This window comes from Chiloscyllium punctatum, chromosome 15 (genome assembly GCF_047496795.1).
Source record: "Chiloscyllium punctatum isolate Juve2018m chromosome 15, sChiPun1.3, whole genome shotgun sequence".
In the NCBI taxonomy this organism is placed as follows: domain Eukaryota; kingdom Metazoa; phylum Chordata; class Chondrichthyes; order Orectolobiformes; family Hemiscylliidae; genus Chiloscyllium; species Chiloscyllium punctatum.
In genome coordinates this window covers 57,934,834-57,961,897 of record NC_092753.1, presented here as the reverse complement: position 1 = coordinate 57,961,897, position 27,064 = coordinate 57,934,834, and the positions used below count along the sequence as shown (strand labels likewise).

Genomic DNA, 27,064 nt, shown 5'->3' with positions numbered 1-27,064 from the left:
ACTAGAGACAGGAGATGGAAGACCTGGAAAAACGTTGCACTGAGAACAACCTAGCTCTCAATGCCGGCAAAACCAAGGAACTCATTATGGACTTTTGATGGGATGTTACTCAGGCTCCCCTACACATTGACAGCACAGAGGTGGAACGAATGAAGAGTGTCAAGCTCCTGGGAGTGGTCATCCACATCAAACTTTCTTGGACTCTTCATGTGGATGTACTGGTTACAAAGGCCCATCAATGACTCTTCTTCGTCAGGCAGTTGAGGAAACTTGGCATGACGGCGAATACCCTTGCCAACTTTTATAGGAGCGCCATCGAGAGCATTCTGTCTGGATGTATCACTACCTGGTATGGGAACTGTACCATTCAAGATGGGAGACGATTGAGTGGTGAACTCAGCTTGGACAATCACAAAGGTCAACCTCCCATCTATAGAATCTGTCTACCAGGTCCGCTATCAAGGAAAGGCTGCCAGCGTTCTCATAGATCCATCCCACCCTGGCAATGTTTTTCTACAACCTCTACCATCGGGGAGAAGGTACAGAAGCCTGAACACACGCACCAGCCGGTTTCGCAACAGTTTCTATTCTACTGCTGTTAGAATACTGAATGGACTCACAAATTCTTAACATTTGCCTGTGCCTGTGTTTTTGTTTTCGCTGCTGTTTACCTATTATTTGTTATCTATGCGACCTAACTCTGTGATCTGCCTGTATTGCTCGCAAGGCAAAGCTTTTCACTGTGCCTCGGTACACGTGGCAATAAATTCAATTCAATTCAATCTGTAGAGTGTGTCTGCTCAGGCTTAACTGTTGACCAAGATAGCTTTGGATTCAAAGAAATAGTGACCACTGCCTGTTTAAAAAAAAGAGAGAGAAAGTAGCATCAGATACTCACAGCCCTTACTAGTGGGGAATATAAAAGATTCCAGTGTGATGATAAAAGATCTTGCAGCAAAGAGTTTAAAGATGCCACTGGTTAAAGTTTAAAGCTAAAGAGTGGACTAATTGCGGATCTGGTAATGTGTGGTAGCCGCAAGTTTGCCAATGTCAAGGACAGATAGATTACTGGGGAAGAATTTGGCTGGTCATAAAATATATCCCTTCAACAAGACAAAGTAACTCAGGGAGACTGGAAATGCTGAAGAGAGCCGGCAGCAAGTGGCAGAAATTGAAAGACATTTAAACGCTTGACAGTGGGCGGGAAAACCTGTGAGGGCTGGATTTATCAAGGGTCACTTGAATTAAATCAGAGGCATGTGGTACTGAGAGAGGCTCAAAAGCCCAATAGGGGCAGTAAAACCCATGAGGTTTGGGGTAGCTCACTATGGATCACTTCAATTAAACAGGCCAGCAGGAGTAAAAGGATCAGGACAGAGGCTGAAGAAGACATCCATGAAAGGAGGGGAAAAAAAGGATTGATGAATGTGACAAGAGACAACAGGACAGGGCCTGAGTTCTGGTTAACAGATATCTTTGTGGTAGATATACAGGAGGACCCTCTGGAATGATCTAAAGAGCCCGGAAGAAATGTAAGTGAAGCCTCACTTACAGGATTAGCCACAAAGAGTATAACAGAAACGGAATATTCACCTGATGCCAATAGTATTCCAGGGAAATTTGAACAGGCTAGAGGAAAACCCAATCCTAAAACAAGGGGTAAAGGAAAGGGAACATACCACACAGCAGACACCACTGAAGGTAACCACCGGGGGCATACCAGTGAGGTTAAAAACAGAATTACCCATTGGGACATCAAATAAACAAAATGAAGTTTCAAACCTCAGTAGGTGCAATCCAAATTGATATAAGTGACATCCATGATGCTAGACTGGACACCCTACAGGAGGAAAACCTCAGACTAATTTGGTGTACTCCTGGAAATCACATTTGTACAACATGTTTGAATCCATTACATTGGTTAAAGAACTGGGCAGTGAACAGTTATAATTTGGAAAAATGGCACAGCTCAGGGAACAAATCCAGTTGCTATTCCCAAAAGAGATTTAGAATGCAGATTAGAATGAAGGGAGTGAATGAAAAATGTATGTGCATTTTTGTATTGTTGCTTCACAACTACCTTGCACCAAAACTGCAAGGGAGAAACATTTGCTTTTGTTCCTCATGGTGCGATAGTGTTACAATAATGATTAAAATAGACAATCAATTTTACATTTACGTCATCTGATTTTAATACCTGGGACCTTTCATGATTAAAATATTTTTAAGAAAGGGAAATCATTGATTTAAGGTGGCAGTGACTACTTGTCTAGGTTGAGCCAAGCTCATGGAATGATTAAAAAAAACAGGAATTAGTCAGTACTGAAATGAATATAGTTAGGAAAAGAAATTCAAGAGCTGTATCTCATTGTTAATTCATTCCTTTCTGGAAATACCGACTGGAACTCTATCAACAAACACATTGAGTTGGACCCCATTTACCACCCACTGAGAAAAAGAACTGCAAATGACATCACCATAGGAAATTACGTCACCACAGGAAATAACATCACCAACCCAAGGAAACCCAATCATATAAATAGAAAGCAGGAAACACCAGCAGTGCTTCATCCAGAGGCTCACTGAAGATGTTACCTAGTATGGTGACAAAACATCTGAAAATGAACCATCCAGCTCAGTGAGCAAACCTATATCCAGTGGGTGATAATGTTCAATCTATACATTAATAACATACTAATGAATTGTTATACATATTACTATTTGAAGTTCAATCTCCAATTGTAATTTCACAGTAGAAGAGCAATATAGTGGGATGGTCAGCAGAAGAAATAATGCAACTGTAGTTATATAAAGTGGATTCTATCCTCACTGTCACAATACCTCAATTTTAATTTGAAGCAACTCTTGTATTACTTGGTCTATACAGAAGCCACTACTCTGCTTGCTATCTGGAAGAAGCATAACATTCAGGTCAGTATCTCCTTTGCTAGATTATCAACATTAGGAAACTCCTTCCCTCTCCACAATTACATACTATCAAATAATTCCTAATACTTCCTTTCTTCAAATACAGTTTCAAAGCAAACTGTTTTCTTCAATTTCCATCTAAAATTTTATGCATGTGCAAAAATGGAACAAAAATTATTTTATCTATGTATTATATATATATATATATAAAATTTGTGCATTGCAATTGAATGCATTTATAATGTATACCCAAATAATGTATAAAATAATATACACATTATAAATGTATTCAGTTGCAAAGGAGAAAGTTTATTCCCTGAAACTTCCTTTAAAAAGCTGATTTATGTCATCACTTTGTTACTTAGTGCAATGTAAACCAGTCTGTATTGAGGACAAGACAAATAGTTGCAAGGTTTATCTCTCGTAAATCAGTTTATGGAATAGAAGATATCAAAACAATAATTTAAAGCTGATCATCAAATTGATTTGTAGAAATGGTACAGTGGTCTTAGTAATTAGTGGGGAAATTATTCAATTCATCGAGATTGTCCAGTCAGTTAACCCATGGTCATGACTGAAAGTAAACATTTTCATCATCTCAGCATTACGTTCCCAACCTTAACACTATATATCTGTTCAGTTATTTCAGATACTATATCTACTTCCTTTAAGTTTTCATTCATTTGGTTATGTGACAATTCCTTAAGTGAACTTTTTTTAGCTGTCATTTCCACTAGAATTATATTCATCAGTTACTTTCTGGTTCCACGCAAGTAATTATTTCTGAAATTGAAACTTTGATCACCTTCACTCCATTTCCTTAAGCACTCTTTACTCCACAATTAACTTAAAAAAAACTTTCTCACTTCAAAATTCACTAATTCAAGACTTTTATCTGGGCTGCGCTTCTTTGAATTTTCTTCTGATGTTCAAATGCAGTAACAAAATCAGAATTCCATATTTAGTATAGATTGCAAGATTTCCTAGGTTTTGTAGATTATTTGCCTTCAAAATTGCAAACAAATGATATTAGCATCTAGTAATTTTGCAGGTATTTCATCTGCAACAATCTGTTGAAAATTGCCACTAATTATTTGAAATGAAATGAAATATACATTTGTTGGACGTTCAGCATGATTGCATGTGTAAAGGACACTAACAGGTTTAAACCACACAAAATGGCAAAAACTAGCAGATCAGACGAATGAGAAATTTTAGGAACAAGGGGCAGATACTTAAAAGGCTATAAAAGAAGGAAAATATTGATCATGAGAGTAAATTGGTAAGAAATTTAAGAACAAACAGCAAGAATTTATATGGGTATATAAGAAGAGAATATCTAAAGTAAGTGTGGGACGCTTGGAGAATGCAATTGATAATGGAGAACAAGGACATTGCTGATAACTTAAACCAATATTTAGTATTGGGTGGTCTTCAAGGTGAGGACATCGTAATCATCCTAAAGATATTAGATAAGAACGGCCTGATTGGAGGAAAGATTTTGTAAAGTCTCCATTATGAAGAATAAAGTACTTGATGTACAAATGGGACTAAAGGCAGAAAAGTTGTCAGGACCTGATCACCTGCCCCCAAGGATTTTAAAAGAAGTGGGTGCACAGAAAGTGGAAACATTGGTCAAAATATTTCAGATCTTACTGGAGCTTTTCAGTAGATTGGAAATGTGACACCCTGTCCAAGAAGGGAAGGAGAGAGAAAGTACAAAACTATAAGGCTCTCATCAATCATTTGGAAAATGGTGGAGTCCATTATTAAAAAAACAAATAACAGGGAATTTAGAAATCTTAACACAATCAAACACAGTCAGCATGATTTTATGAAGATGCAATCATACTTAACAAATTTATTAACTTCTTTGATAGTAAAACAAGCCTAGTTGATAAAGAGGAGCAAGTGATGTCGTGTATTCTATTTTCAGCAGACATTTATTAAGGGGCCATATAAAAGGTTTTTGTATGAGACAGGAGTTCACAGAATGAGAGGGTAATGTTTTGGAATGGATTACGGATCGCTCAACACACAGAAGTAGAAAGTTAGGATTAATGAGTCTTTGTCAGGATGGAAAGATGTCTCCAGTGGAATGCTACAAGATTAGTCCTAGAGCCTCAACTTGGAGGTGGAGGCAGAGTGCAATCTATCCAATTTGCTGATGATATAAAAATAGGTGAGAGGGTTTGAGGGCAGAAGGAATTTTCAAGGGGACATAGATAAGTTGAGAGAGTGGGCAAAATCTTGGCAGCTGGAGTTTAATGTAGGAAAGTGTGAGATCATGAACTTTGGTAGGTAGAACCAAAAAGCAAGCTACTAGTTAAATGTAGAGAGACTTCAAATAATGCAGCACAAAGAACTCTGAGTGTTCTTGTGTGTGAAACCAAAATGTTAGTGTACATGTGCAGCAAGTAATTAATGGAGTTTTGGCCTTTATTGGTAGGGGTTTGGAGTTTAAAAACAAGGAAGTTCTGTCACAACTGCACAGGGAGTTGATAAGGCTACAACTGGAGTATTGTGTACAGTTTTTCCCCATATTTAAAACAAAGGATATACTTGCATTGGAGGCAGTTTAAAGAGGATCACTGGGCTGATTCCTGGGATGAAGAGATTGATTAACTGAGAATGGTCAAACAAGTTAGGTCTTTATTCATTACCATTTAGAAGCATGAGGGTTGATCTTATTGAAGCATAGAGGATTCTCAGGTGGCTTGACAGGGTAGGTGTTGAGAAGATGTTTCCATGAGTGTGAATTTCAAACTGGGGACTTAGTACAAAATTAGAGGGCATTCATTTGAAAATGAGATCTGAAGGGGTCTGAGGGTAGTGGATGTTTGGAATTCTTTCCCTGTTATCTTGATGTCTGAAGCACTGTCAGTGGATTCACATCCAGAAAATTCCTCCCTAACAACATTATAGGTCTAACTCCAGCACATGTAATGGTTCAAGAAGGCAACTCACCTCCACCTTCTCAAGGGCAACTAGAGACAGACAATAAATCGATGTTTCGGGCATAAGCCCTTCTTCAGGAATGAAGGGCTTATGCCCGAAACGTCAATTCTCCTTCTCCTTGGATGCTGCCTGACCTGCTGCGCTTTTCCAGCAACACATTTTTAAGCTCTGATCTCCAGCATCTGCAGTCCTCACTTTCTCCACAGACAATAAATGCTGGCCAACCAGTGATGCCAACGTTCCATGAGTGAATGAAAAAGAACTGCAGGGACTTGAGAAGAGGTGATTAACTGAAAATAAAAGAGGAGACAGATACATTTTTGAATATCAGGGAGTTGGCAGAGCTGGTACAAAATAGAAATTCAGACCTGTGGCAGAATAGCCATGATCTTAATAGATGGAGTGGCAATCATGAGGGTTCCTATTCCTGCACATATTTCTTCATTTCTTTGAAAAATGTCGGTTGGATTCTTCAATACCATGATATCGATGGTAATACTCAAGACAGGCAAGTCCCTCAGGGTTCAATAACTGGGAAGCAGGGATCTAGAGACTGGGATCTGTGCTGGGGTCAGGGGCAGGGCAGCTGTGCTTGGGTCAAGGGCCAGGGATGGGAGCAGGGACCTAATACGAAGCAGCACTGGGGTCCCAACTTCTGTCCCCGTTTCTGATCCAATTCCTTATGTTATGAAAGACCATCACTATTGTCACACAAGATTAAACACCTCTTTGGACTACGGTAGCATTATCATGTAGCTATTCACACCATGATAACAACAATGGTCATCTATAAAAGCCTTATAGAATCATAGAGTCCAACTTGTCCATGTTGACCATAATCTTAACTAAACTAATTCCACTTGCTTACAGTTGGCTCATATCCCTCTAAACCTTTCCTATTCATGTACTTATCCAAATGTCTTTAAACTATTGTAACTGTACCTGCATCTATCACTTCCTCTGGTAGCTGATTCCACAGACGAATCACACTTTGTGTAAAAACGTCCCTCAGGTTCTTTTTTCAATCTTTTTCCTCTCAACTTTAAATAATGCCCTCTAGTTTTGAACTCTCCGCATCCTAGGGAATAGATCTTTGCTATTCACCTTTTCTATGCCTCTCGTGATTTTATAAACCTCCATATGATCACTACTCAATCTCCTATGCTCCAGTGAAAATGTCCCAGCACATTCAGCCTATCCTTATAACTCACACCCTCCAGTCTCAGCAGCATGCTGGTAAGTCTTTTCTGCACCCTCGCCAATTAATAATATCCTTCGTTAGCTCATTGAGTTAGTCATCATTTCTAAAGAAAAAAAACCTTTTATGAAAGATCTTTTGGGCAAGATAAAGGGCCATACCATTGATACATCATTGAGGATAGACACAGGTATGAAGTCATAGTGGCAAACCAATAACAATCACATGCTTCAGGAGCAGCCAACATTATTGTTTCAGTCAGCAAAGTGCACCAAGTAGAAAAATCTCTAACAGATATGATTTATAACCGACTGGAAAGCTGCCTTTTCTTTATGATATCTATAAAGTCTATAGCACCAAAAAGTATTTGGCACATGGGCAGGAAATGTAGTTCCAAAGGTCAAGCCAAATTCCAGAATGAAACACAGGTGACCAACAAGATGGTAAAACACAGGCAGCAAGGCAAGTATTAAGGAAGTCTACAAGCTTGAATATACTAGCAAGGTACCTGTCCTGAGGGGAGGATGCACACTTATTGCCATCCAGTGAAAAAACGTTGAATTTGCTACTGCCAGCTGCACATCAGGCACCAATGTCTTAATGAAAACTTGGGTAGGATGGCAGTTTGCAACACTAACAAATCTTTGTTTCTCTATGCAACTTCCAGATCCCAAGATACAATAACATAAGCACCCAACCCTCAGACCCATTTTCATTAACCCCCCAAATCACATCTCTGAAGTGGACCAGTTGGGATTCTCAGAGAATGTATTGCGTAGGCCTTCCTCCCCACCCCTTATATAGACTGTAGAGATATTCACCTTAACAGGTCATTTGTCTGGACTAGGCTCAGGGTCCCATTTTAGTGAACACAGCACTGACACAAGCCTGCAGTTAGAGAAGACATTCGGAGGATTGCAGGGCCCTGATGAGAAGTTGAGCCTCTGCATTCAGCCATTAATGAGCTGACAGAGATACACAGGCAAACAGAGGAAGATCAGCCAGAGAAGAAAGAGATTACGTGCAGACTGGAGTGAAGGGAAGATGATTGTGCTCATGTACTGTCTGATCTCATAGATTGTGTGGTTTTTGAAAAAAATAGAATGTATTTGCAAATACAAATTCACCCCATAGACTATATGTGTGTGTGTGTGCAAGTGAGAGAGAGTGTGTGTGTGTATGCGTGCGTACATGTGTGCCACTAAACAAACAACCAGCAACCGGAAGGAGCAGGAACGGAACCAACTAAATTCCAGAAGACACAGTACAGCAGCGCTTCACTGGAGGCTCCAAAGCACTGAAGATGTCACATAGGCAGAGGACGAAACATCTGCAAATCAACTTCCCAGCTCAGCAAACATACCCACAACTCCAGAAGCTAGCACCTGACCTAGATATCTTTACACAAACCTTGAACAAGGGATAATATTTCTAGTGCTGGAGTCTAAGCATCTCAGTCACAGGAAATTACCCAGGTATATCTCAGGGTAATGTTCTAGTTTCCATCATCTTCAGCTGTGTTATAAGTGGCCTTATTTCCAGCATAAGATGGGTATGATTTTGCAATGTTCAATTCCATTCTCCAAGGTTCCACTGATAGCTCTTTCCAACCTGAATTTCTTTCACCCAGAAGAAAAGGACAGCAGATACAAAGGAAACCGCTATCTGCAAGTTCCCCTCCAAGCCACATACCATCCTGACTTGGAACCACATTACTGCTCCTCCGCTGGGTCTGAATTAAACTCCTGGAGTTCCCTTATTAATAACATTACAGATGCAGCAGTTCAAGATGCTGGCTTACTACCCCCTCTCAAAAGCACTTAAGGATGTGCAATAAACAATGACCTTGTCAATGATACCCACGTCTCATGAATGAATATTTTGTTTTGGTGTTTATTCAGCTACTTCTTTCCTAGTCCTTATAATCTCAAAGTGGGTCAAGGTGAGAATCTTCTTAAAGCCTTTATCTAGGTGTCAGTTAGCTCAGTTGGCTGGACGGCTGGTTTGTAATGCAGAGTGATACCACTAGGGTAGGATCAATTCCTGCACCAACTGAGGTTACCATGAAGGTTACCACCTTGCCCTTCACATGAGATGTTGCAACCCTCAGATTAAACTCACCACCAGTCATCTTGCTGTAAGGTTCTCTGGGACTATACTTCACCTTTACATAGTGATTTCTAGAGAACAGATTACACTCATACTGAGATTAAACCTATCATCTGAACCTGTCTCAATGCAAACAAATTTAGAGGCTTTTTGTGAGTGCTGAAACTAATAGAACGTATGTCACATTTGAATTAACTGTTCAATAGTATAATACTGATATCCAGAAGTCCAAATAATCCTTATATTGTATTTTACCTGCCAGTCCACTCATTCTTTTCCACTTACTCATCCCTTGGATTCAAAATCAATCCAGCAGTTGCTTTAACTTCGATTTAATTTACATCACAGGATTGACATATTTTAGTACATCTTGAATATGCATGCTATATTTAAACTCAGAACACTCAGAGGAAGAGAACAGAAGTGGCAGAACTCTTCAGCAGCTTTTACTATCTGAGCAATTGAAACAATACTTTCCCTCCCCAGAATCTATGTTATATTACTGATGGTGCAGGCAGCTGTCATTTAAAAATGTAAATTGGATTAGTAAGTGCCTCAATAATAGGAAACAAAAGGGGATTGCCAGTGGTAATAATTCTAATTGGACAGCTGTGACCAACACAGTTCCCCAGGGACCAGCCCAAAGGCCTTAGTTGTTCCTAAAATCCATTAATAACCTCAACAAAGATTGTAAGAATATATTGTGTTTATGAAAGCTAGCCGCTGATATGGGAATGAAACAAAGGGGTAGAAATTCATCTGAGTTTTAGGCATAACCAAGGTGAAAAATTGGTGAGTTATCTTAAAATATCAGCACTATTGATGGACAGCACATATAATGGAGGCCAGGAAAATCTGAGTTAGTCTAATACAGGTTTTAAAAGAAAATACAAAGACCTCCATTTTATACTGCCTTTCACAATCTCAGCATGTCCCAAAAATGCTTTACAGACAATGAAATGCTTTTAAAGTGAAGTTTTCATTATAATGGAGGAAACATGATCATTTTCAAAGTGTGAACCCTCACATAGAGCGATATAGCTGTGGCGAGATAAATTGTTGTCTGTAATGTTGATTGAAAGATTAAAATTCGTCAGTGAACTGTCATGGCTGCGAGCAACTCGCTGATATAACTCATAGAGGAGGAGCTGATGGTGTCCTTTCACAGCATTCCCTCAATTCCGAACCTTTGGTTTTGAAATGCTTCAATGAATGCATACTTGTCATAACTAGCAGCATCCCCTTTAGTCACTGCAGCACAATACAACCCACCTTGTATAGCCCATAATGCTCTTGATACTCTCTTTAATATTTTCTCTCTCTCACTCTTCACAATATTGGCACGACTATCGTACCTTGAAATACAAACGTTATGGGAATGAATAGTGCAAGTATGAATAGTGATAGGGGCGTGATGAATGACAGGAGTAAGGGACATATCTTGAAAGATTTTTGGCCAAGTAGGGCAGGATCAGAGGACACAGAATTTATAGTAAAAGATCAAAGTGTCAAACAAGTGATGCAATGTACTGAATAAACCTAGATTGCTGTTAAGTCTTTAATCACTTAGAATGGGTTGCAGGTTTCGACTCATTAATATGTAAATCCCAGAACTTCTAAGTTACACTCCTGAGATCACGTAAGGTTTTATAAAAAAAAGTGACATCTCAGCTCAGACAATGAATTAAAGTTGTGACAATAGAGTCTGTCTGTGTCCCAACCTTGAGTCAGACTGGTTTTATTTCCAGAGTAGGAATTCATAAAATGTTATCGGAAATGTCTGTTCCTTCGAGCACAACACCATACAACCCTACCTTGGCAACCACTTGTACATCTCTATCAGGTCACCTCTTCCTTCTTCTCTCCAGTTTGAAAAGCCCAAGCTCACTCAACCTCTCTTCATAAGACATGCCCTCCAATCCAGGCAGCTTCCTGGTAAATCTCCTCTGCACCTTCTCTAAAGCATCTACATCCTTCCTATAATGAGGCATCCAGAACTGAACACAATATTCCAAGTGTGGTCTAACCAGGTTTTATAGAGCTGCAGCAAAACCTTGCGGCTCTTAAACTCAAACTCCCTGTTAATGAAAGCCAAAACATGCCTTCTTAACAACCCTATCCACTTTGTGGCAACCTTGAGAGATCAATGTACATGGACCCAAGATCCTGCTGTTCCTCCACACTGCCAAGAATCCTGTCTTTAATCCTATATTCAGCATTCAAATTCGACATTCCAAAGTGAATCACTTCTCATTTATCCCAATTGAACTCCATCTGTCACTTCTAAGCCCAGCTCTGCATCCTGTCAATGTCTTGTTGTACCCTGCAACAGGCCTCTATACTATCTACAACACTACTGACCTTTGTGTCATTGACAACCATACTAACCCACCCTTCCACTTCTTCATCCAAGTCATTTATTGGATCTAGGTCTTTGTGCTTGTTGCTGAAGTCTGTGGATGAGTGCCATGCTTCTAGAAATTCTCTGGCTGCCCTCTGTATAGCTTGTCATAGGATCGTTGTGTTGGCCCAGTTGAATTTCTCGTCCTTGTCATCTGTGTGTGTGGCTATTAGGGACAGCTGGCCGTAGCGCTTAGTGGCTAATTGTTGTTCATGGTTGCAGATTGCTAGTTGTCTGCCTCTTTGTCCTATGTAGTGTTTTCTGCATTCTTTGCATGGAATATTGTAAATTATGTTTGTCTAGTAATGATGGATATTGAGTCTTTTGTTTTGGTGAGTTGTTGTCTGAGCGTGCCTGTTGATTTATGGGCTGTCATGGATCCCAGTGAGTGGAGAAGTCTGACTGTTAGTTCTGGGACTTTTTTATGTAAGGTAGCATTGCTATTGAGTTAGGTCGTGGTATGTTGTCTTCACAATTTTTTGTCTGTTAGGTGCCTGCAGATGAAGTTGCGGGAATATCCGTTCTTAGTAAATACTCTGTGGAGGTGTTCTTCTTCTTCTTCTTCTTCTCTAAGTAGGTCGAGAGTGCTGCAGTGTCTTGTAGCCCTTTTGAATAGGGTCCTAATGCAGTTTCTCTTGTGTGTGTTTGGGTGTTCATTGTTGTAGTTCCGGAATTGGTCCATGTGTATGGCTATACCCATCAGTACAAGACAAACATAACTTACAAGATCCCATGCAAAGACTGCATGGAACACTATATAGGACAAATTGGCAGATAACCAGCAATCTGGATCCACGAACACCAACTAGCCACTAAACACTACAACCAGCTGTCCCTTGTAACCACACACACAGATGACAAGGATCATAAATTCGACTGGGACAACTTAATGATCGTAGGACAAGCTAAACAGAGGACAGCCAGAGAATTTCTAGAAGCATGGCACTCACCCATGGACTCCATCAACAAGCACATAGACCGTGACCCTAGATACTGGCCACTACAATGAACAACCGGAACTGGCAATCAGGAAATAGCAAGAATGGAATCAAATAAATTCCAGCAGCCACGGTATAGCAGCACTTCACAGGAGGCTCCAAAGCACTCATGCTGTCACCTAGGCAGAGGACAAAATGTCAGCAAATCAACTTCCCAGCTCAGCAAACATAGCCACAAAATGGTAATTGTCCTTTGTGTTAAAAATGATAGAGGCCAATCAGAGTTATTCCTCTGATTCTCATTGACTTGAATTTCATAAGAATTCCATAAGTTTTTCAGTTGATCAAATGTTGCTGGTGTCAAGGATATTCACTCTCACTTCATGGATGTAACCTACAGCAAATACATCTTGGAAATGACTGCCAGAGTACTCAGACCTCTTGGTATCACGTAAGCCCACAAACCCACCAATACACTAAAACAGCAGCTAATGAACTTTAAAAGACCCTATACAGACAAAAACAAATTGAATGTCATTTACAAAATACTTGCAAGAACTATAACAAACACTATGTTAGGCAAACAGGCAGAAAACTAACCTACCACAATACTTGAACATCAACTAATGAACAGGACCCACTATCACTAGTATCCTTACATACAGATGAGGAAGGACACCACTTTGACTGGGACAACACATTCATCCTCGGACAAGCCAAACAGAAACACGCACGAGAATTTCGAGAAGCATGGCATTCCACTCAGAACTCTATCAACAAACACATCGACTTGGACCCCATCTACCACCCTCTGAGAAAAAGAACAGGAAGTGAAATTACCAACACAGGAAATGACATCACCAATCCAAGGAAACCTAAACACATAAATAGAAAGCGGAACATAACGGATATTTGAATATGAAGGGTTTAGACGGATATAGTTCGGGTGCTGGCAGGTGGGCCTAGATTGGGTTGGGATATCTGATCAGCATGGTTGGACCCAAGGGTCTGTTTCCTGCTGTACATCTCTATGACTCTATGACCAGCGCTTCACCGGAGACTCACTGATGATGTTATCTAGTATGGTGATGAAGCATCTGAAAACAAACCTTCCAGCTGAGAGAATAAACTTACATCCAGAACCTCAATGTGAGCTACAAATCTTCTCAAAACTCGCTAACTCTCACTTCATTTCTGGCATTCGATTCTTTTATGCATATTTGGACTAAGACTGTAATGAGATCCGAAGTCAAGTTTTCCTATTGGAATGTGCACTAAGTGTTGGAGAACATTGTTGCTGCATTAATAACTTTTGATTGCATTGCCAACAACATCTTCCATCACTTTGCTGAAGATTAAAAATGGACTGATGGGCTGGTATTTGGCCAGATTAGATTGTCCTCCTGTTTTTGGAAAGGAAAGGCGTTCAAGGGGTGGGAGTCAGGAATGATGGAGGTCAGTGGGAAAAAATATCTAGGGTTGGATAATTGGGCCAGTGAAGGAAACAGTCCTCTGTTTTCCTACATGACAGCCAAGCAGGGTAACCTACCAGCTTCTCCCTCCTCCTTGATCTTTTCTAGCTGACCTCAAAATTGCAGCAGACAGGAAGCAGTTCATAAATGGCCATTAATTGTCCACTATTAGGTCACAGAAAAGCTACAAGAGTCACATGTTCACCAATCGAAGAAGCCATTCAAATGAAGAAGGTGAGGCTCTAGCAGTTGACAGATGCCTTCAGTACTTAGCTACATGTATATCTAAAATGGCAATGCTGTTCTCTATCATACACACCGTTGCCCAGCTACAGGCACTGCAAAAAGGGCTTATTGCTCATCTTTAACTTATAGAGCACAGAGCAGGAACTTGGTTATGAAGATAGAGTGCACAGCTCCAGACCCCAGAAATGCTGCCCAGTTTACCAGAGCTGCCAGCTTGCAAGTTAATCTGACTAGAACAAAGAATGAATGAAAGGTAATTCCATTTTCCACCATTGCCCTCCCAACTTCATTCAAAACTGACTTTCAGCTGGTTAGAAGGCACATGCCACAAGGTTATAGTCCAACAGGTTTATATGAAATCACAAACTTTCAGATTGTTGCTCCTTCATCTGATAAAGGAGCAGCACTCCGAAAGCTTGTGATTTCAAATAAACCTGTTGGACTATAAACTGGTGTCATGTAACTTCTCACCCTGTCCACTTCCACATCATGTCTCTCAGCAGCATCACTGACTCCTCTCATGACTTGGCATTCACCTTGAAACAAGTAAAACAGGGAGCTGGCTTTCTGGATGTAATAACAGGAAAGATTAGAAAGTGTTGCTTGTTTAACACCATGAAAACAGAAACACAAAACCGTAAGATTTTAAATTTATTCTTAAGGTATGGACATCATTGGCATGGCCAATGTTTATTGTCCATCTCTATGCCAAACACCCATGTTCACATTCCTAGTGAATAACAAATTTTTAACTAATACTTTCTATTGTTTCCTGTGGTTTCTGCAAAGGGACAGACTGTTAGCTTAGATGCTTACTCTGACTGTTGGAATGTTTTTTGACTGGTATCCACTGGGTTTTGGAGATTCTGAGGGCCCTGTCCATGACTTTTCATCATGGACCCAGCAGGGTTGCCTTGGCCATTGGAGATGAGGCAACAGGTCAGTATGGAAATCCTCACTTAATGTTATAGTTACATTCCTGAAAAGTGCAACTTTCAACGTATCAACACTAAGTGAATCAGATTGTTCCATTGCAACTAATGCAGAAGTATAGTTAGATTCTGCAGGATCAAATGAAAACATTAAAATTCAATACTCTGTAAAATGGAAGACTGTGTTTCCTGACACCGTCTGAAAGGTTTCTTTTGCTCACGTGGAAAGTTTTGCACATGCACACTTTGTGAAATGTCCTGCCAGTATAAAAATGTGAGCCCAAATAAGCACAGTTGTTATGAGTGAGCGGAATGGAATGAGCTTTCTTCAGCACTGGCAGAATACTGTGTGAACATGTATTGCACATGTTACTGAGAGCTTCCCAGGGTTGTCAGCAGTCTTTCTCAACTTGAAATAATTGAGTTGTTAAATTCTTATGCTGGTAAATTAAATAATTTCTAAAGTACAGTACTTTTGAAAATAAAACTACACTGACTTTCTACTTACCACTGGCTTGCTAGTTCTTCAGCTTTGGATCCTCTGATCCTCTGCATCTCTCCCATGCCCTATCCTCTGGTTTGCTGCCTCTCCTATTTGATATCTCTCCCCCTACCCAATTCTCCCAGTCACAGCTGATTGTGAGAGGGAGACAAGCAGAATCTTCCACCTCCCTCTCCTGAATCCTGAATCTGATCCAGCACTGGTGAGTTGATTAACAAGAAGCAGAAGAACTATTTGGAGTTGCAGTACTACAAAGGTATTACAATTTGCAGAGACAGCAAGTGGGACGTACAGCAGCAACAGACAGGGTCAACAGTAACCAGATGTGTTTTCAAAAAGAAGATTCAGCAAAAGGGAAGGTCAATAGTAACCTGAATGGTCAGACAGAGGGAAGAGCAGCTGTGTGTCCAGAAGGCCCAGTGAGCAGGAGAGGTCATGTTAAAATGACACTGATGGGCAGTGCAATCCTCCAGTAAACAATGTTAAAACAATTCTCCTAATGCCAAATGCAAATTCAGGACTTGTTAACCGACTTACACTAATGCAAAAAGACTTAAAATGGAGCAATCTAATACTGAGAATTGCTGTATTGACAAGTGATGGTTTTGTTGAGTTTCCACATTTGTTAACAGGTTTTCTGAGCATTGCCACTCCAGACAGACTGAAAGCAGAAGAGCTTAAAACATAAGAGAAGAATAAACTATCTGGTCCCTCAGGCCTGGTGCACCATTAAATAAAATCATGGCTAAACTTCTATATCAATTACATTTTATTTTACCATTCTCATGATGTTCACTTTTCTGAATTCCAAAAAAAAACTGATGCCTATTACATTTTCTTCCTTAAACATTGGTTTGGTCATATTTTTATAATCCTCCAATTCCTCAGTCTTATAACTCTTTCTGCTCTAATGTAAGCTGTTCCTTAAATCTGCTTTTTTCATTCATTTATGAAATGTTGGCATCACTGGTTGGGCTCGTGTTTGGTGCCCATTCCTAATTGCCCTAGAAATGATGAAGGTGAACTTCATTAGAACATAGAACATAGATCAGTATAGCACAGTACAGGCCCTTCGACCCTTAATGTTATGCCAACCTTTTGTCCTACTCTAAGATCAAACTAACCAACATACCCATCATTTTACTGTGCCTATCCAAGAGTCACTTAAATATCCCTAATGAATCTGATTCTACTACCACTGCTGGCAGTGCAATGCACACACCCATCACTCTCTGTGTAAAGAACCTACCTCTGACATCTCCCCTAAACCTTTCTCCAGTCACCTTAAAACTGTGCCTCCCCATGAGAGACATTTCTGCCCTGGGAAAAAGTCTCTGACTATTCACTCTATCTATTTCTCTCATCATCTTGTACACTTCCATCAAGTCAACTCTCATCCTTCTTCACCTCAACGAGAAAAGCCCTAGCTCCCTCAACCTTTCTTCATAAGACATGCCTTCCAGTCCAGACAGCATCCTGGTAAATCTCTTCTGCATCCTCACTAAAGCTTCCAAATCCTTCCTATAATGATGTGACCAGAACTGAACACAATATTCCAAGTGTGGTCTAACCAGGGCTCTGTAGAGCTGCAGCATAACCTCATGGCTCTTAAACTCAATCCTCTGCTAATGAAAGCCAATATACCACATGCCTCCCTAACAACCTTGTCAACTTGAGTGGCAACTTTGAGGGATCTATGGACATGGACCCCAAGGTACCCAATATCAGTCATCCACACTATCCACAACTCCACCAACCTTCGTGTCATCGACAAACTTACTAACCCACCCTTCCACTCCCTCATCCAAATCATTTACAAAAATGACAAAGAGCAGAATCCCAGATCCTTGCAGAACAAAACTGGTCACCAAGCTCCAGGCAGAATACTTTCCACCTACAACCAACTCTGTTTTCTATGGGCCAGCCAATTCTGCATCCAGACAGCCAATTTCCCTATATCCTATGCCTACTTACTTTTTGCATAAGCCTACCATGAGGAACACTTCGCTAAAATCCATGTATACCACATCCACTGCTCTTCCTTCATCAATGTGTTTTGTCACATCCTCAAAGAATTCAATAAGGCTTGTGAGGCATGACTTGCCCCTCACAAAGCCAAGCTGACTATCTCTAATTTAACTATGGTGTTCCAAGTAACAATAAATCCTGTCTCTCAGAATCCTCTCCAATAATTGCCTTTCTTCAACAAGGGAATAACATTTGCCACCCATCAATCATCTGGCACTACTCCTGTGGAGAGTGAGGATGCAAAGATCACTGCCAACGACACAGCAATCTCTTTCCTTGCTTCCTGTAGTAACCTTGGGTATATCTGGTCTGGCCCAGGACACTTATCTACCCTTATGTTTTCAAAATTTTCAGTACATCCTCCTTCTTAACATCAACCTGTTCGAACATATCAGCCTGTTTCACCTGGTCCTTACAAATGACAAGGTCCCTCTCAGTAGTGAATACTGAAGCAAAGTATTCATTAAGGACCTTTCTACCTCCTCTGACTCCAGGCACAAGTTCCCTCTATTATTCCCGATTGACCCTACCCTCACTCGGCAATCCCCTTGTTCCTCACATTAATGTAGAATGCCTTAGGGTTTTCTTTAATGCTACCTGCTAAAGCTTTTTCATGCCCCCTTCTAGCTCTCCTAAGTCTATTCTTCAGTTCCTTCCTGTCTACCTTGTAACCTTCTAGATCTCTGTCTGATCCTTGCCTCCTCAACCTTAAGTATGCTTCCTTCTTCCTCTTGACTAGAGGTTCTACATCCCTGGTCACCCAAGGTTCCTTCACCTTACCATCCCTTCTTTGCCTCAGTGGCACAAACCTATCCAGCACTATCAGCATTTTTGAATTTTAGCAGTCCATGGGGAATAGGTACACCAATGATGATCTTAGATTTTTGATTCTTTGACTCAGTCATGTTTCCACATTGGCAATTAAGATCTAACAATAATAATAAACTCAGAGTTACCTGAGAATGACATTGCTGAGGTTGGCATGGGCAATTAATAGTTCTAGGTCAGTGGCAAGGTTACTTTTGCAAATGGATGTTACAATTTAATTCCAATTTGCTGAATGTAAGATCTTTAACAATCCAAAACATGAGAAGGAATAGACAATCTAAGAATCCGCTTGCCAGAAGTATTGAATGATTCAATGTTTTTGATTGTGTTTCTAGAGGAGAATCAAATTGAATTTGCTTAAGTGTCACGTGCATGTACAGAGAAGTGTCATTTGAAAACTAGGAAATTCTTCATCTGATGATTTTTCTGTGTATGTAAAAGCACAACACTAACAGTTTGTTCGGAAGCTGAGTGGTCAATCTTTTTGAGCATAATGATCAAAGCTATTAATACACACTAGCACTGAAAAATCAATCACTTCCAGCCCTCTAGACATGACAGTCACAGTGATCAATACTGTGCTCCAAACTCTCTCCAACCAGCAGAAACCCCGAACACTATTATTTTGATGCGATATCTAAAGGACAAAATTAAAAAGAGAACAAGCTGCATAAATACTGAATAAATATATCTGTAACATGTCAATGATGTAAGCACTCAATTATCTATAGTCAAGACTATACAATATGTGTCAATCAAAAAACAAATCAATCCCTGGAATCAGCAAGGAGCTAAAACATCATCGGGGTTTATATAGCTCAATTCTGAACTGTAAAGGGAACATAGAAGGCTCTACAACTTGACATTTGTTACGAAATTGCATTAATCCAGACTGTCTAGCTTTCAGCCAATCCCAGCACAGCCCCAAGTGTGATGTGCCATAATAGGGAATACCATGAATTTCCCAGTAGAAAGTAAAGTGGGTAACCACGACCAGAAGCACTGCTTAATATTGATTTGGTGCTTTACCCACATTTGGACCTTGTCAGTCCTATTACTTGCGTCTAATAAACGTTTTCGGTAAATGTATGCTCAGCTGCATGAGGTCCACTGCAACAATCAATCCCAATACCACTATATGAAGGGATCGCCATAAGAGTATGGGAAAGAAACAATAAAACACCGGTAATACATGGAAATGAAGTTACTGGTTACACTGCAGCACCATTTGAAGTATACAGGATGAGTGGGAAGATTAGGCCTCAATTATTATTTTTACTGGAAGTACTGAATCATTTTTGCCACTACACAATTTTACATTGTTGGAAGAATTCAAAAGGGATTCTGAAGGGAGCTGGATTTTGGCAAGGAGGTCAGAGGAGTTTTGAGCTTTCTGTCAGCGGAACTTATACAACGTATATAAATTATAATCCCTATTGGACTGCAAAACAATAGCTATGTGGAAGTCGGGAAACAGAGAAAGGAAGCCGTATACAGAACAAGAAGTGAAAGGATTTTTAATATCAGGCCTGACTTACTGTAGAGGCACGGATTCACAGTTATGCTCATACCCAATGAATGAATAATGCTATAATCATAGGGGTCCATGTTGAAGGTCAGCCATATAGAATGGGGTAGTCACATTGCTTACTATGAGGTCTTCGATGTAAAAAGCTATAAATAAATACATTAAAGAAAACTCTACCAGCTTATGTCAAAGTCACTTACAGAGTAACAGAAATCTAGATCAGCTAAGATTCACAAGAAACAAAAAGACAATGATGTCAGAATATGGTGCCGGCGTGGGAGACAAGAGTTTAGAATAAGTGATGCCACAGATTTGAAGCCCACAGGTGGAAACCGAGAAACATGGATTTAAAGATTTAAGTTTGACATCGCAAGGAAGAAAGAAGCAAAGAAAACAAAGGGGCCACAAAGCGTACCAGTAAGGATGTTCAAAACTACTTTAACAGCCACTACCACTTCTCTGGTCATTCGGAAATACGGAGGGTGGCAGCAAGAGAACTGCAAGGTTGAAGAGCACTGAATAATTTCAATCCAAGGCACTGAAACCCCAGGTCTGTACTCTTCTGTATGTCATTGGGCCCATAGCAGATGGTGACATAGAAAAGTACAGCACAGAACAGGCCCTTTGGCCCATGATGTTGTGCCGAGAGTTAATCCTAATGTAAAATAAAAATACTTAACCTACGCACCCCTCAACTCACTGCTATCCATGTGCATGTCCAGCAGTTGCTTAAATGTCCCTAATGACTCTGCTTCCACCACCATTCACAACTCTCTACATAAAGAACCTTCCTCTGACACCCCCTCTATACCTTTCTCCTAATATCTTAAAACCCCACGTACCAGTCAACCCTGCCCTGGGGAAAAGTCTCTGGCTATTAACTTTATCCATTCCTCTCATTATCTTGTATACCTCAATCAGGTCACTGCTCTTCCTCCTTCTCTCCAGAGAGAAATTTTCAAACTTATTCTCTCTTCATAAGGCAAGCCCTCCAGTCCAGGCAGCATCCTCGTAAACCTTCTCTGCACACTCTCCAAAGCCTCTGTATCTTTTCTATAGTAGGGCAACCAGAACTGGACACAATATTCCAAGTGTGGTCTCACCAGGGACTTGTAGAGCTGTATCAAAACCTTGCAGCTCTTAAATTTGATCCCCTTGTAAATGAAAGCCAAAACACCAAATGCTTTCTTAACAAAGCATGGGGAGGCAAGGAGATAAGGAGACCCCAACATCCTATGATGAAGTTCTGGGTATATCTAATGCTTATTTCAGCATCGGGATAAGTCTGGCTCAACCAAAGAAGGCAGAGGACAGGAGAATCCATTAATTCATTTACAGATGGCTCCTACAGACGAATAAATAGATGCAGCTACAAAGGCTTAAAAGATTACTTAATTTATGTCTGTTATAATTCTTGGCATGTTTTCTCAAGTGTGATAATATTTCTTAGGAGAAAGTGAGGACTGCAGATGCTGGAGATCAGAGCTGAAAAATGTGTTGCTGGAAAAGCGCAACAGGTCAGACAGAAGGGCTTATGCCCGAAACGTCGATTCTGCTGCTCCTTGGATGCTGCCTGACCTGCTGCGCTTTTCCAGCAACACATTTTTCAGCTCCGATAATATTTCCTGCAAATTAGAGAGGATTTAACGTTCGAGCAAGCTGTTCACATGAAGTGGGTAAAGCTGCAAAAACGGAATTGTGCCATATTCTAAGGTTCCAAGGCATTTATCAACTATGTGAGCTCAAAATTGGGAGCGCTCTTCACTGAGAAACCAATGAAAAATCCCACACAAGCAACTGAAAGATCTAGAACCACCCTTTCAACCATTTTGAAATAATCCTGATGTGGCACCACAGTACCTCATTGCAGAATTAGATGTCCAGCAGTGGCAATGTTTTAAACAGTTCCACAAATCTAAACTTCTATCTTGCTTTAATTTTTAATTCAATGTGGGAGCAGGACCAGCACTTATTGAATTTCCTCAGTTGCCCTTGAGAAGGTGCCGGTGAGCTGTCTTCTTGAATCACTGCAGTCCTTGAAAGAAAGAAGGCTAAACCATGCTTCCAACAAACAGAATGTCAGAAATCAAAATATAGACATTGAAGCTGAAAATATCCTCAGAGAAATACAACATTCTGCCCAATAGAACTGGAAATCAAAGGATTCTGGGGAGAATTTAAACTTGACACAGGGGCCAGAGTCACAGTCTTAGTGGATAATTCTGAATGGCTTAAAGAAGCAGACATCCAAATTAAAACAACAAAGACCAGGATGCACTGTCCTCAAAATCAAGGGCCTGCACACCACAACTCCGAGACACAAAGACAAAGAAGTTAGGGAAACTTTGTACATCTTGCAGAACCAGTGTCTCCCCTCAATGGGGAAATATGGTCAAATACAAACATACAAAAGAGGTGCAGATTTAGACAATTCAGCACCTGAGATCTGCTCCACCATTCAATAAGATCATAGCTGATCTGTTTGAATGCTAAGTGCCATATTCCCAAATACTCCTGACAACCTTTGATTCTACTGACTAACAAGAATCTATCTACATAGGCCTTAAATATATTTAATGGCACACTTCCACCACTTTCTGATGCATATTTCCAAAGGGTCATGCCCATCTGACCATTTTTTTCCCTAACTTCTGTCTTAAAATAATGAGCCTCAATTTTAAAATAGCGCCCCCTAGACCTACACTTCAATCATGTCATTCCTTACTCTTCGAAATTCCAGTGGAAACAACCCCAGCCTGAACTGTACCATCCCCAGAAGACAAACCAATCATTCATAGAAATAAAGAAGCATAGCAAATAGGAGCAGCTCTTCAAGCTTGTTCCACCATTCATTATAATCATGGCTAATCATCCAACTCAATAGCTCATTTTGACTTTGCTCCAGCATCCTTTGATCCTGCTAGCTCCAAATGCTATATCCAACTCCTTCTTGAAATCATGCAATAGTTTGGTCATGACTCTTTCTGTGATAGTGAATTCCATAGGCTCACCCCTCTCTGAGTGATGATGTTTCTTCACATCTCAGTCCTCAATGTTCTACCCAGTATCCTTCGACTGTGACAATCTCTCCTTCACTAAAGAGATCAAAACCACATACACTATTTGAGATGTGATAGCATGAATAACATTTATGTTCAATTCCTCGAGCAATAAGGATTGACATCTCATTAGCCTTTTCTCATTATGTAACTGAATCTAATTCTAAAGTTTTTTTGATTCATGCACTCGAAGATCTAAATCCCTCTTCACCTCAAAATTCAACATTTGTTCTTAGTTTAAGAGATAGTCCACTTTTCCATTCTTACTAACAAAATGAACAACTTCACATTTTCCCACATTATACTTCATCTGCTAGATCTTTGTCCACTTACTCAATCTATTTATATTTGCCTGCACCTTATGTCTTACTTACATAATATTTTCCTACTTATTTTAATGTCATCTGCAGACTTAGTTATTTTCATCTAACTTGTTGATGTAAATTGCAAATGATTGAGGCTCCAGAACACTCCTGTAGGATGCAACATAATATATCATGCCAATCAAACCCATGTAGGCATATACTGTTTTGCATCAGTCAGCCAATCATATATCTATGGTAATATGTTACTCCCTACACCATGAGGTTTTAGTCTCTGCAGTAAACTTTGATGTGGCACCTTAATCAATGGCTTCCGGAAACCCAAATGCAATACACTTACTGGCTCCCCTTTGTCCACTTCACAAAACTATACTGAGTTTTCCCAGTTATCTTGAGTTTTTCTAAATGTAAAGCTACAATTGATGATCAATCTCAACACTAACCACATGACAGACATCAGTCTAACCTGTCTATAGTTTCCTGGCACAATCCCTTCTTGAAAGGATGGGCTGTATTTGGCAATTTCCTTTCTGATGAAACATTTCCTCAATTGAGGCAAGTTTGGAAGATTAACACCAATGCATTCACTAGCTCAGTATCCATCTGTTTTAAGACCCCAGACTGAAGTCTATGTGAACCTGAAAACTTGACAGCTCCATCAGTTTACTTAGCATCACCTCCCAACTCCTGATTTACACTATCACTGGATTTATTTTGTATCCTCTGATCTGAAGATAGAAGCAATATACTTGTTCATTTTACCTGCCTTTTCTTTATTATCTGCTTTTAACTACTTATTATCACTTTCTAGAGATCGACATGTCACTTTACTTACTCTTTATACACTCATCAAAGCTCTCGTCATTCATGTTTACATTACTAGCTATCTTCCTTTCATACTCTAATTTCTTCTTCTTGCTTAATCTGTTAGTCATACTCTGCCATTCTGACCAGTCTGACATGCCACTCATCTTTGTGCAATTATATGCTTTTTCCTTAAGTTTATGCTGTCCCTAATTTCTTTAATTAACCTCTAGAATTTGCCTTTAAGTATAAACATATTTATTTTTGGTATTCTGAAACGTCTGCCTCAGTACCTCTATTGATTTATCTCCTAGCCTAGTATTTCAGTTCACTTCAGCTAGTTTATCTTTAAAGTCTGCATTATTGTCCTTATTTATATTTAAAATACAAGTCTTAGACCATTTTCCTCCCTTTCAAACTGGCTGTAAAATTCAATCTTATTGTGGTTGCTGTGACCTAGGGGTACTTCTACTCAGAGATCATTCAATAATTTTGTCACATTACAGAACACCAATAACTTGCTCTATGGTCATTTCCAGAATTATGCTTCTCTAAGAAATTATCTCAAAAGCATTCAATAAGCTCCTCATCCAGGGTCACGTGCCAATCTGATTTTCTTCTATATAAGTATATAAAAGTCATCCATGATTATTGCTTTGTCCTTAATCACAGGCACCCACTATTTCTTCTTGTATGCTTTGTCTCAAATTGTGGTTACTATTAGGAGTCTGTAGACAACTCCCATTAATAATTTCTTACACCACTACTCTTCATCTCCACACAAACTGATTACATAACCTGATCTCTTGAGCCAAGGTCATTTCTAATTATTTGCATAAATGCCATCTTTGATTAACAATTCTTCACCTCCACCTTTACCTTGCTTCCTTTTCATCAAATAATCATTCCACAAGGAAGGGGACCTTTGCCCCATTGAGTCTGTATGGTCAAAAATACACCAATACCTACACCAGTCTCATTTTTCCACACTAGACTTGAATGAAATGACATTTCAAGTGTTCATCCAAATACTTTGTCAAGGTGGTGAGATTACCTGCTTCAACTATCATTCCAGACCATCGCCAGCCTCTAGGTTAAGAAAAGCTTTCTTTAAATCCTCTCTAAACCCCCTGCCTTTCACTTTAAAAAGTGTCCCCTTGTTCTTGACCTAACAACCATGGGGAAAAGCTGCCTTCTACTCATCCGGTCCATGCTCATAATCCTATATATCTCTACCAATACCCCCCCCAAAATCTTTGCTCCAAAGAAAACAACCCAAGCTTGTACAGCCTTTCTTCACAGCTAAAATGCTCTATCCCTGGCAACATTCTGGTGTATCTCCTCTGCACCTCCTCCAGTGCAATCATATCCTTCCTATAGTGTGGTGAGCAGAACTACACACAGTACTCCAGCTGTGGCCTTACCAAAGTTCTGTACAGCTCCCATATAATCTCCCTGCTCTTATAATCTATATCATTACTGATAAAGGCAAATATCCTGTATACCTTCTTAACTACTCTGTTAACCTGTCCTTCCACCTCACAGGATCTGTCAACAATCATCCAAAGCATTTCTGTTCTTTGAACTTCCTAGTAGCCAGCCTTTCAATGAGCATATTCATGCCTTGATCCTTCTTCCAAAGTGCATCACAGAATTAAATTCCATTTGCCACTGATCTGCCCACCTGACCAATCCATTTATATTCTCCTGTAACCGAAGACCTTCCTCACTGTCAAACACCTGGCCAACCTTTGTGTCATCTACAAACTTACTTACCATCACCTACTCCACCCCAACATTGTTTGTTAATAAATTATGTAAATGACAATAAGAGACTTAGCACTGTTCCCTATGGTATGTCAGTGCACAGCAGGCTCCAGTCACACAAAAAGCCTTCTAACACCACCTTCTGTCTCCTGCCACAGAGCCTATTCTGAATCCAGCTTTCCCAGTTACCCTGGATCTGATATACTTTTACCTTCTTAATAGATATCCCATATTGGCGCTTGTCAAAGGCCTTACTGAATTCCCTATAAACTACCCTCATTTATGCACTTCATATCATCTATACACAACCAAGGCATCAAGTGCTACATCAAAAAACATCAACAAGGATGCTCTGTCTCTGGCTTGATGTTACATTTACAACCTCCTTCCTTTTTTCAAAGCCTGTCTACACAGCTCCAGCTGCTGCTGTCAGATGAGTGTGCCTCTTTTTTGACAGGGGCAGCTGCCTTTAAGAAGAACAGGGTAGTTTTAAGTCATTGCTAGAAGAGTACACACCCAGGCCCTTTACTGAGCATGCAGCCAGTCCACAGTCCATTATACTCTGGACTGTGCAGCACAGACATTGAGATCTGCAGGAAGCACAATATTTATATGCTCTCTGCCTCAATTCAACTAGACATTGAGCAATTATACATCATGATCTCTGGACCCGCTAATGGGCCTGATCAAATTGTTAGTCTGAGAACCTGCCATTGACAATCTGTCCATTTGCATAGCTTGTATAAGCTTGCTCTTTCATAGAGATTCTGGTGCAAATTCAGGGATAGCAGTCAATTCTGTCAAGAGCATACCATCTGCACAGATTCAAAACTGAAGTTAAACTCCAGTTAATTCAATCACTTTGTGAAGACAACAAAGATATGAGTAATAAAAGGAAGTGGTACATTGTGTGGGAAGACAGTTCTTTTCCTTTCTGAAAGCTCAGTGCAATCCAGTATGACAGATGAAATGTAGGCTCTCTTTCTCTTATCGATGATTATGCCATATGTTGTGTTAGAAAATAGTCACTTTAAGCTCCAGGA

The 27,064-nt window shown here is 40.0% G+C and overlaps 1 protein-coding gene across 1 annotated transcript in view; it reads right to left on the bottom strand.

Moving 5' to 3' along the window:
* Positions 1-9,579, bottom strand: part of mab21l3 (mab-21-like 3) — a 62,824-nt gene extending 53,245 nt beyond the window's left edge. Inside the window, exon 1 of the mRNA XM_072585206.1 lies at positions 9,449-9,579. The gene's annotated coding sequence lies outside the window, so the exon portion shown is untranslated. The remainder of the gene's footprint in view (positions 1-9,448) is intronic.
* Between the last annotated feature and the right edge of the window lie 17,485 nt (positions 9,580-27,064).